Below are 9,078 nucleotides of genomic sequence, written 5' to 3'. Positions count from 1 at the left end.
TGAATACAAAGAAAAATAAAACATTTTTCTGTTAATTTGTTTTGGAGGACCGTGATAGATTGAGTCATTCAGTTAAATTCTCTTTGCCTCAACTATATACCTATATAATTGTCATTCCATCAGCTGAAAGTTATTGGCAATGAGGGTTGTAATCATTGTTGATCATGAAACCTAAAGATATGCTATAATTTTGTATCTATAATAATTTATATTTATAAATTCCAACAAACATGTTTTTGGATCTTCCTCCATGACCATCAGGCCACAACACTTGCACAATTGGACAAGTGACATATTTTTTTAACAGATTTGTCCTAGTGGATAAGTCTTGTCTTGCCATTCTCCGTAGCAACACTTTGACTTTTTGTGCAATTCTTAACTTCCATATAACAGCATCCACTCTCCCACCACACCATATATATAAGGCGAATTATTTATAATTATAACGATGAGATCATGAGTTCATTAAGCATATGAAAAAGAAACTTATAAAAAGTACACTAAAAAGAAATATTTTGTTCATTTTTTGAAATTTTTATTAGTAAGAACTTGTCTCACGTATGATAATTATTTTAAATTTTTTATCGGTGATAATTTGTCCCATATATGATAGTTAAAATTTACATTAGTAAGAATGGCCAATTTTTAAAAAATATTTTACATAATGGTTTTTTTACTAACTATATTTGTAAATAAAAAAAGTATTTTACATGTAATTTGAAAAAGAATTATGAAAGTTTTTTTGCATACCGCGTGATCTTGATGTAATTTGTCTGTGATGAAGTTCTTCATGTTGTTGTTGTTTGTTAGATAGAAAAAAAAAATTAAATTTTTTTGCAAAACACAACATAATCAAACTATTAGGAAAAAATGTAGTTTAACATGAGTAGAGAAAGAAAAAATGTAAACAAAGAAAGAATATGTGAGGAAAGAGGAAATGAAATGAAAATTTGTGTAGAAGATATAATAGAATTTTGAATAAGTGAAGAGAGGGGAAAAAAATTGAATTTGAAATTTGGTGTCATACGTTGGGAACCAAAATTGGAAGAAGGAAAGAGTTATGTCATATGGTTCATTTGTAACTTGAAGGGTTTTTTTTCATGTGGTTGACTTAGATGACTTGGTTCAATCTCGATGATACCTTTCCTTTTCACTCACAAAATGTCATATGGCATAGATGGCTTTGTTAGTTGTATACTTTTAGTTTAGTTATCTAATTTTTGGACACCAATTGCTCTTATTTTGAACACATGACACAACATCTTAAGTAATGACAATCGAGACTTTTCTAAAACAATCAACTTTCTTATATAGATTAGATAAACATGAATATCATAAATGCATAGCAACGGAAAATAAACTTTACTATGTCAAAATTAGGCTATATATAGGAATTTCATGCACTTCTCAAATGACAACATGAGAATTAATTAAATTTAAGATTTTTCTAGTTGTAAGAACTTTTCCTTTTTATTGGATCAAGAACTTTATAGTGTTCGGTCACTTTACTCTATAACTTTGATTCTATTGGCAGATCAAGGTTAGCGTTAAGTTCCTCAACCTCTATAATACAGTAGTGTTTTATCTACCTCATATTCAAAACGCATTTTCTGAATTTTTAGAAAAGAAATACAGAAGGTGGGAAGAGTAAAATTGATTTGATTGTGGCCCAGATGAGCCCCCAAGTTAAGTCTTTAGAAAATATTTGGCTTTTAAACACTCTTGTTACTATAGCACCCCTGGTAAATTCTCCAAATCATTCTATAAAAAATATAAAAATAAAAAAAATCTCTGAAACAAACATAACTCAAATGAATATTTTTCGATAAAGGGTCCATTTGTATCGGACTTATTTTTGAACTTATGAAAATAGGTTATGCTAATAAATAAATTTTTGTGTTAATTATAAGTTCTTGATGATAAAAATTGTATTTTTCTAAGCTATTTTCTCATAATCTACCTTAAAATGATTATAATAAGTACATTAAAGCTTATTTATTTGCATAAGTTATTTTGCATAAACTCAAATATAAGTCAATTCAGATAAACCAAAAAAACAAGATATATGTTAACTAAGGGTCCTGGTCAACAAAAAAAAAAACTATTTAAGGGATAAATTCTCCCAACGATCAAATGGTAAGTGTTGAAGTATCTACCAGTATTTGTGTTGGTTAACTTATCAAATGAAGATGATTTTGAATGTTTAAATCTTTTAATAACAAACACATTTTTATTGGATGAGAATAACAAACAAGTTTGATAAGATCATCGTCATATATTGCCATCGTTATTTCAACTAAAATTATAAATGATTATAAAAATAAAAATAAAAACTAAAATTACAAATTAAACAGAAATAGCGTTTGGTAAGGTTAGAATTGGTCTCCTTCAAAAAAAAAAAGGTTAGAATTGGATATTTAAAATTATACTCAAACAAGGATTCATTTTGCATATATATAGAATTTTCAAGGCAATTTCATTCACTCCTTCGGCGCTCACATTTGTTTCCATTCTTCATTGAGGTATTTTATGCATCTTTAGATGAATATTTAACATTCATTGTTTAATTTCTGCTTTATTTTTTCTCTTTGTTTTCTTTATTGATTCTTGTTTTCATAAAATAGTATAGATTAGGTCCCACAAAGTTCGTTCAAAACTACTTCAAGTGAATAACAATGAGTTATAAAAGTAACAGTACAACACTGTTATGAGGTTTTGAATGATTAATATTGATAAGTATCATTTACATATATACAACTCAATATCCTATAATTGAGGAGAATTAATCTCAATCCTATAATGACAATAATAACAAATTGATCATGACTGTATTATAGCTGGCAATGACTATTTGCTATCTACATAATAATTACAATATTATCTAAATAATAACTATCCTCTAATATGCCCCCGCAAGATAAAGTTGCCGTTTGTAACTTTAATCTTGGATGAAATGTCATTGAATTTGGCAGTTCCAAGTGGTTTGGTGAGGATGTCAGCAAGTTGGTCTTTGGTTGAAACATGTGAGACCTGTAGTTGTTTTGCTTGCACCTGCTCTCGTACAAAGTGATAGTCCATGGAGATGTGTTTCATCCGAGAGTGTAGGACAGGGTTTGCACACAAATATGTTGCTCCAACATTATCACAAAGGATTTTTGGAGGATTGGCCATAGGGACCTGAAGTTCGCTGAGAAGATTACTAAGCCACATGACTTCAGCAGTTGTAGTAGCAACAGCACGATATTCTGCTTCGGTGGATGAGCGAGCTACCGTACGCTGCTTCTTTGAGAGCCAAGAGATGGGGTTGCATCCTAGGAAAATAATATAAGCTGAAGTAGATGTACGATCATCAGGATTCCCTCCCCAATCAGCATCCGAATAGGCAATGAGATTATGTGAAGTTGTAGGTTGAAGAAGAATGCCATGGTTGATTGTAGTTTTGAGATATCGCAAAATTCTTTTGAGATGTTGGAGATGCAGTGTGGTGGGTTTGTGCATGAATTGTGCAAGTTTGTTGATGGAAAAGGATAGGTCAGGTCTTGTGAGGTTTAAGTATTGAAGTGCTCCAAGAATGCTTCTATATTCAGTAGCATCTGTAGATGGAGTGCCATCATGTAGTTGTAGAGTAGCTGTGGCTGAAAGTGGTGTTGGTGAGGGCTTGGCACCTTCCATGTCAAACCGTTCGAGAATGTCTCTAACATGTTTGTGTTGTGACAAAAGTATGCCTGAAGTTGTCGGAATGATTTCTATGCCAAGAAAGTAGTGTGGAGCTCCCATATTCTTTAATGAGAATTTTTTAGATAAGTTGGAAATGAATTGGTGCATGAAGTGGTCATTATTTCCTGTGAGCAGTAAGTCATCAACATACACAAGAAAATAGGCAAGAGTACCTTCGGCTGCATAAATGAAAAGAGATGGATCACTCTTGCTACATAAGAATCCGTAGGACACTGTGAAGTTCTTCAACGCATCATGCCATGCACGAGGTGCTTGGCGAAGACCATAGATAGCTTTGTGTAGTTTACATACATATTGCGGGTGTTGTGAATCCTTAAGTCCAGGTGGCTGAGTCATGTAAACTTGCTCTTTAAGAGATCCTTGAAGAAAGGCATTGTTAACATCAAGTTGATGCATTTTCCATTTGTGTCCTAGAGCAAGAGTGATGATAATTTTTATTGTTTGGGGCCTAACCACCGGAGCAAAAGTTTCATGAAAATCTACTCCATGACGTTGAGTAAAGCCTTTTGCAACAAGGCGAGCTTTATATCGATCAATAGAGCCATCCGCTTGCCTTTTGATGCGAAACAACCATTTGCATCCCACAATATTGGTGTCTTTTGGAGGTGGGACTAGTGACCATGTTCCATTTCGTACTAAAGCATCAAACTCTTCATAAATGGCCTTCCTCCAATGATCGTGTTTCATGGCTTCTTTGATACTTGAAGGTTCAACATTCTCTGCCAATGGATGCTTTGTAGCTTGAAAAAGTCTTTTAGGCTTGAAAATATTATTTTGTGATCGAGTCACGGGCCTACTCGGAGGTATGGGAGCTGCAGGGGGGTTAATTGGCACATGTATTTGAACAAGAGGTGAAATGTTTTGATCATTACCTGATGAAGTGTTCGGAGTTAAGGGACTCTCTTCATTGGACACCAAGCAAGGATTTGATTGTTCGGTAATGAGTGGAGAGGATATGGTTGGCGTATGTGAAGTTGAGTGTTCGGTGAGTGGTGTGGTCTCAATGGAGGGAGTGCCATTATTTTGGATAATGTTTGGTGGGTGTTCTTGGTTTGGTATAGAAATAAGTGTGTGCAGGAGCTGTTGTGTAATGATAGGTGAATTTGATGGAGGGTTATGGGATGGACGATATGTGTTGTAAGGGAAGATGTGGTCATAAAATTTGACATGTCTGGATGTGTATATTTTATTTGTGGTTGGGTCGAGACAGTGGTAGGCATATTGTGTATCGGCATAACCAACAAAAATACAAGGTTGAGACCGGGGTTGAAGTTTATTTGAGGTGTAGGGTCTTAACCATGGGAAGCATAAGCATCCAAAGGAATGAAGATGTAGAGGATTGGGTTTGGTTTGGTGAAGTATTTGAAATGGTGATTTCATATTGAGAGTTGGTGTTGGGAGTCGGTTGATAAGATAAACAGCGGTACGAAATGCATGACTCCAAAAAGATGCAGGTAGGTTGGCAGTATGTAAGAGGGCTTTGCCGGTTTCAACAATGTGTCGATGTCGGCGTTCAGCTAATGCATTAAGTTCTGGTGTATGTGGGGGAGTGGTGTAATGAGATATTCCATGGGTAGTAAGAAATGTTTTAAGTTTAATGAATTCACCACCATTGTCTGAGTATAAAGTTACTATGGGTAGATTAAAATATTTTTCAACAAGATTTTTGAAAGCTGGAAAAATAATAGACACATCGGATTTGTTTTTTAAAGGATAAAACCAAATATATTTTGTAAAGTGATCAACAATAATCAAGTAATAAACATAACCATTTATTGATTTTGTGGGGGAAGGTCCCCATACATCAGTGTACAATAATTCAAGTGGTTTTGAGCTAGAGATACTAGAAGTAGTAAAAGGTAGCTTATGACTCTTGACTATGTTGCATGAGATGCATGGATTCTGATCCTTCTGTTTTATTTGCTTGAGAAAGGGAAATTGACTCAAAATACGATCGGACGGGTGACCAAGGATGTGATGCCATGGACGGTTGGTGGTGGCGTGAAGTGCTGTAGGGCTGGATGTTGGTTGTGGTAGGATGTAGAGACCTTGCTTATGGTGACCTTTGATTAGAGGAGCCCTTGTCTTCAAATCCTTCACCAAAAAATAATCAGAAAAAAATTCCACAGAAATAGGGTTAGTTTTGCAGAGAGATGAGATAGACAAAAGATTTTTTGATATTTTGGGAACATGTAAAACATGTGGTAGTTGAAGTGAGTGAGAGGAAGTGCAAATAGATGTTTTACCAGTATGTGTTATAGGTAGGCCCGAGCCGTCACCAACAAGTAATTCATCTGTGCCATGATAGGGACGATTCAGATGGAGGTTGTCCAGAGCATTAGTGATGTGGTGTGTTGCGCCGGAGTCCATAATCCATTCTTGAGAGGAAGCAGTACGAGGAGTTGCACGCGCATGATGAGCAGCAAAGTTATTAGTGCGTGCATGATGTGCAGCGGAGCTGTTAGTGCGCCTCGGGTAACCATGAAGTTTGTAGCAGATCTTTGCAGAGTGTCCTGTTTTGTCACAGTATTGACAGATGACTTTGCGAGATTGACCAGAGGATGTGGATCCACCATTGTTGGGATAAGAACCACCATAAGAGTTGCCTCGTTTCTGATAAGGTTGTTTGCCTTTGAAAGCAGCATTGGCAGTGGCAATGGACTCGAGAGATGAATTATCATTATTGATTTCATCTCTTTTGAGATAGGTTTCAAAATCTGTGAGTAGATCATGAAGGTTGTCAAAGCTAATTGGATTTTCGCGAGTGCGAATAGCAGTCGTTATCTCACGATATTCCGTTCCGAGACCATTGAGTGTGTGAATGACCAGATCGATGTCATCCAGAGGAGAGTTGATAATGGCCAATTCATCTGCAATTGCTTTGACATTGTTGAGATACTCAGAGACAGAACTTGCTCCTTTGTTGAGTCTGGAGAGTCTTTCTTTGAGATGCATAATACGTGAACGGGTCTTGCTAGCAAACATTTTTTGGAGAACCTCCCATGCTTGTTGTGATGTTTTCACATTGCCTAGGGCAGTGATAATGCTAGGATCCACTGAAGTGATAATAGCATGCAAGATAAGTTGATCTTGCCTAGTCCAAAAATTGAAATTTGGATCAGTTTTGGGAGGACACTCTGTTGTGCCATCGATGTAGCCAGTGAGATCGTATCCAATGAACAGAGCGTTCATCTGAACACGCCAGGCCGGATAGTTTTGGCTCGTCAATTTGAGCGAGTGGTGGGTCTGAAGGACGATCGCCGTGTTGGTGCCGACGGCTATGGTGTTGTTGGAGGTGGTGTTAGAGGCAGTTGATGTAGTCATGGTGGTGGAAAAAAAAAATTGGATCGTAATAGCTGTTAAGCTTTTAGAGCTCTGATAGCATATAAAAGTAACAGTACAACACTGTTATGAGGTTTTGAATGATTAATATTGATAAGTATCATTTACATATATACAACTCAATATCCTATAATTGAGGAGAATTAATCTCAATCCTATAATGACAATAATAACAAATTGATCATGACTGTATTATAGCTGGCAATGACTATTTGCTATCTACATAATAATTACAATATTATCTAAATAATAACTATCCTCTAATATGAGTTTCACTTTAAAGCAAATGAACCTGAATTTAAATTCTAAGTTAAAGTATTAAATTTAACTGATTGTGCTGTAAATTGTTCAAAAGATCACGAATTCGAATATCATGTGAAGCAATATATATTTTTTTAGGTTTTACTTTCCTCTCAAATCGGACTTACCAGGTCTCATTTAACATGCATACAAAATCTTTTATTTAAAACTTAAAGTTTAAACTCAAAGTTAAGGGTAAAATATTTCAAAACATTTTTTTTTTAATTTTCACCACCAATATTTTAAACTGGTTCGGGGGTCATTCTGGCATCTGATCTTTCTTACTAAGTACAGTGTCAATCACCACGACACCAGTTATTGGTTCTTGTTTAATTAATTGTGGTAGTGTTCTTGTTTTTGTTTTCTACTTGAGTTTTTTTTTTTTTTTTTCTAACAGAAATTTTAACTAAATCCGGTGTTTTGCAGCCACCTTTAAAATTTTAAACCTTTTATATGATCCAACTTGTACATCTTTTTCCTTTTTCAATCTCACGTGATTTCCGTTTACCTATAACTTTGGGGATTTTATCCACTAATCTAGGATATTCTGTTATTTATTATCATATGAATCGATACGTGGAATATTCTTTTTTGTTTCTGTATCTAACTCTAAATCAAAATCAAAATTATAAAAACAAATAATTATCTTCTGTTAATCTGTTTAATCTATCCTTTTGATTTTTATAGTATTATTATAAGCACATGAATTTCAGTACTATGCATGAAGCTTCTTTAATAGCAATACAATGAAATCTTCTAAAGTTTATTGACTCAAGCCATTACTTCATGTAATATTATTCACCCTTTCTATATTTTGAAACCTGTTTTATTTTGATTCATTGTTGTGGAAACTGTAATTACTTCCTATTTAATTTATCTAAATGTTCAATTATATGATTTGATTTGAATGTCACATTTTCACACACTATCTTCACCTAATTTGATTGCAATAACGTGCATATGCATTTGAACTGTCTACGCCCTAATTTCGATTCACATAGTTGCCATATCGTTGGATCAAGATCAGGCTGTGTAGATTTCAAAGGTCGGGATTTTAGGTATATAAAAAAAAATGTTACTAAATTCTGCACGATATTGATCCAACGGCCACCGACATGGTAATATAGGAAGGCTAGCTGCGCGTATCGAAGAAGAAGTTGCGCAGAAGAAGAGCTCTAATCCCACTTATTAGGATTATTTGTTAGGAATTATTATATTTTTTAAATTTGTTTTAATTTTAGTATTATTGGGGATAAGATTATTGTTAGAACAATTATCTTTTACATTTAAATGATAGTGAATTTAGAACAAGTTAGTTAGTAATCTAGTTTAATTTAGAACAAGTGAATTTAGGACTTCTATTCAGATTTAAAATAAGGAAAAATAAACTATCTTTTATCATAATAAAAATTGAAAGTTTATTTTCTTTCTTTTGGTGTATTCTAGAGTTTTATTTGATAGTTTTGGTTCTTGCAAATAATTCTAATAAGCGGGATTACAGTTCTTCCTCTTGTGACAACGCACAACTTCTTCGATACGCGCAGCCAGCCTTCCTACATCACATGGCGACTGGGTGAATGCGGGATTTTGGCGCCAACAAGGAATCTGGATTCATCTAGCACCACTTTCATTCTATATTTTCTATCTCCCCTCTAATTATTTTATTGTATATATTTTGATTTCAGATTAAGGTACATT

This window comes from Trifolium pratense, linkage group LG1, assembly GCF_020283565.1.
Source record: "Trifolium pratense cultivar HEN17-A07 linkage group LG1, ARS_RC_1.1, whole genome shotgun sequence".
In the NCBI taxonomy this organism is placed as follows: Eukaryota; Viridiplantae; Streptophyta; class Magnoliopsida; order Fabales; family Fabaceae; genus Trifolium; species Trifolium pratense.
The sequence above is the reverse complement of the archived record's forward strand: the minus strand, read 5'-3'. Positions refer to the sequence as shown.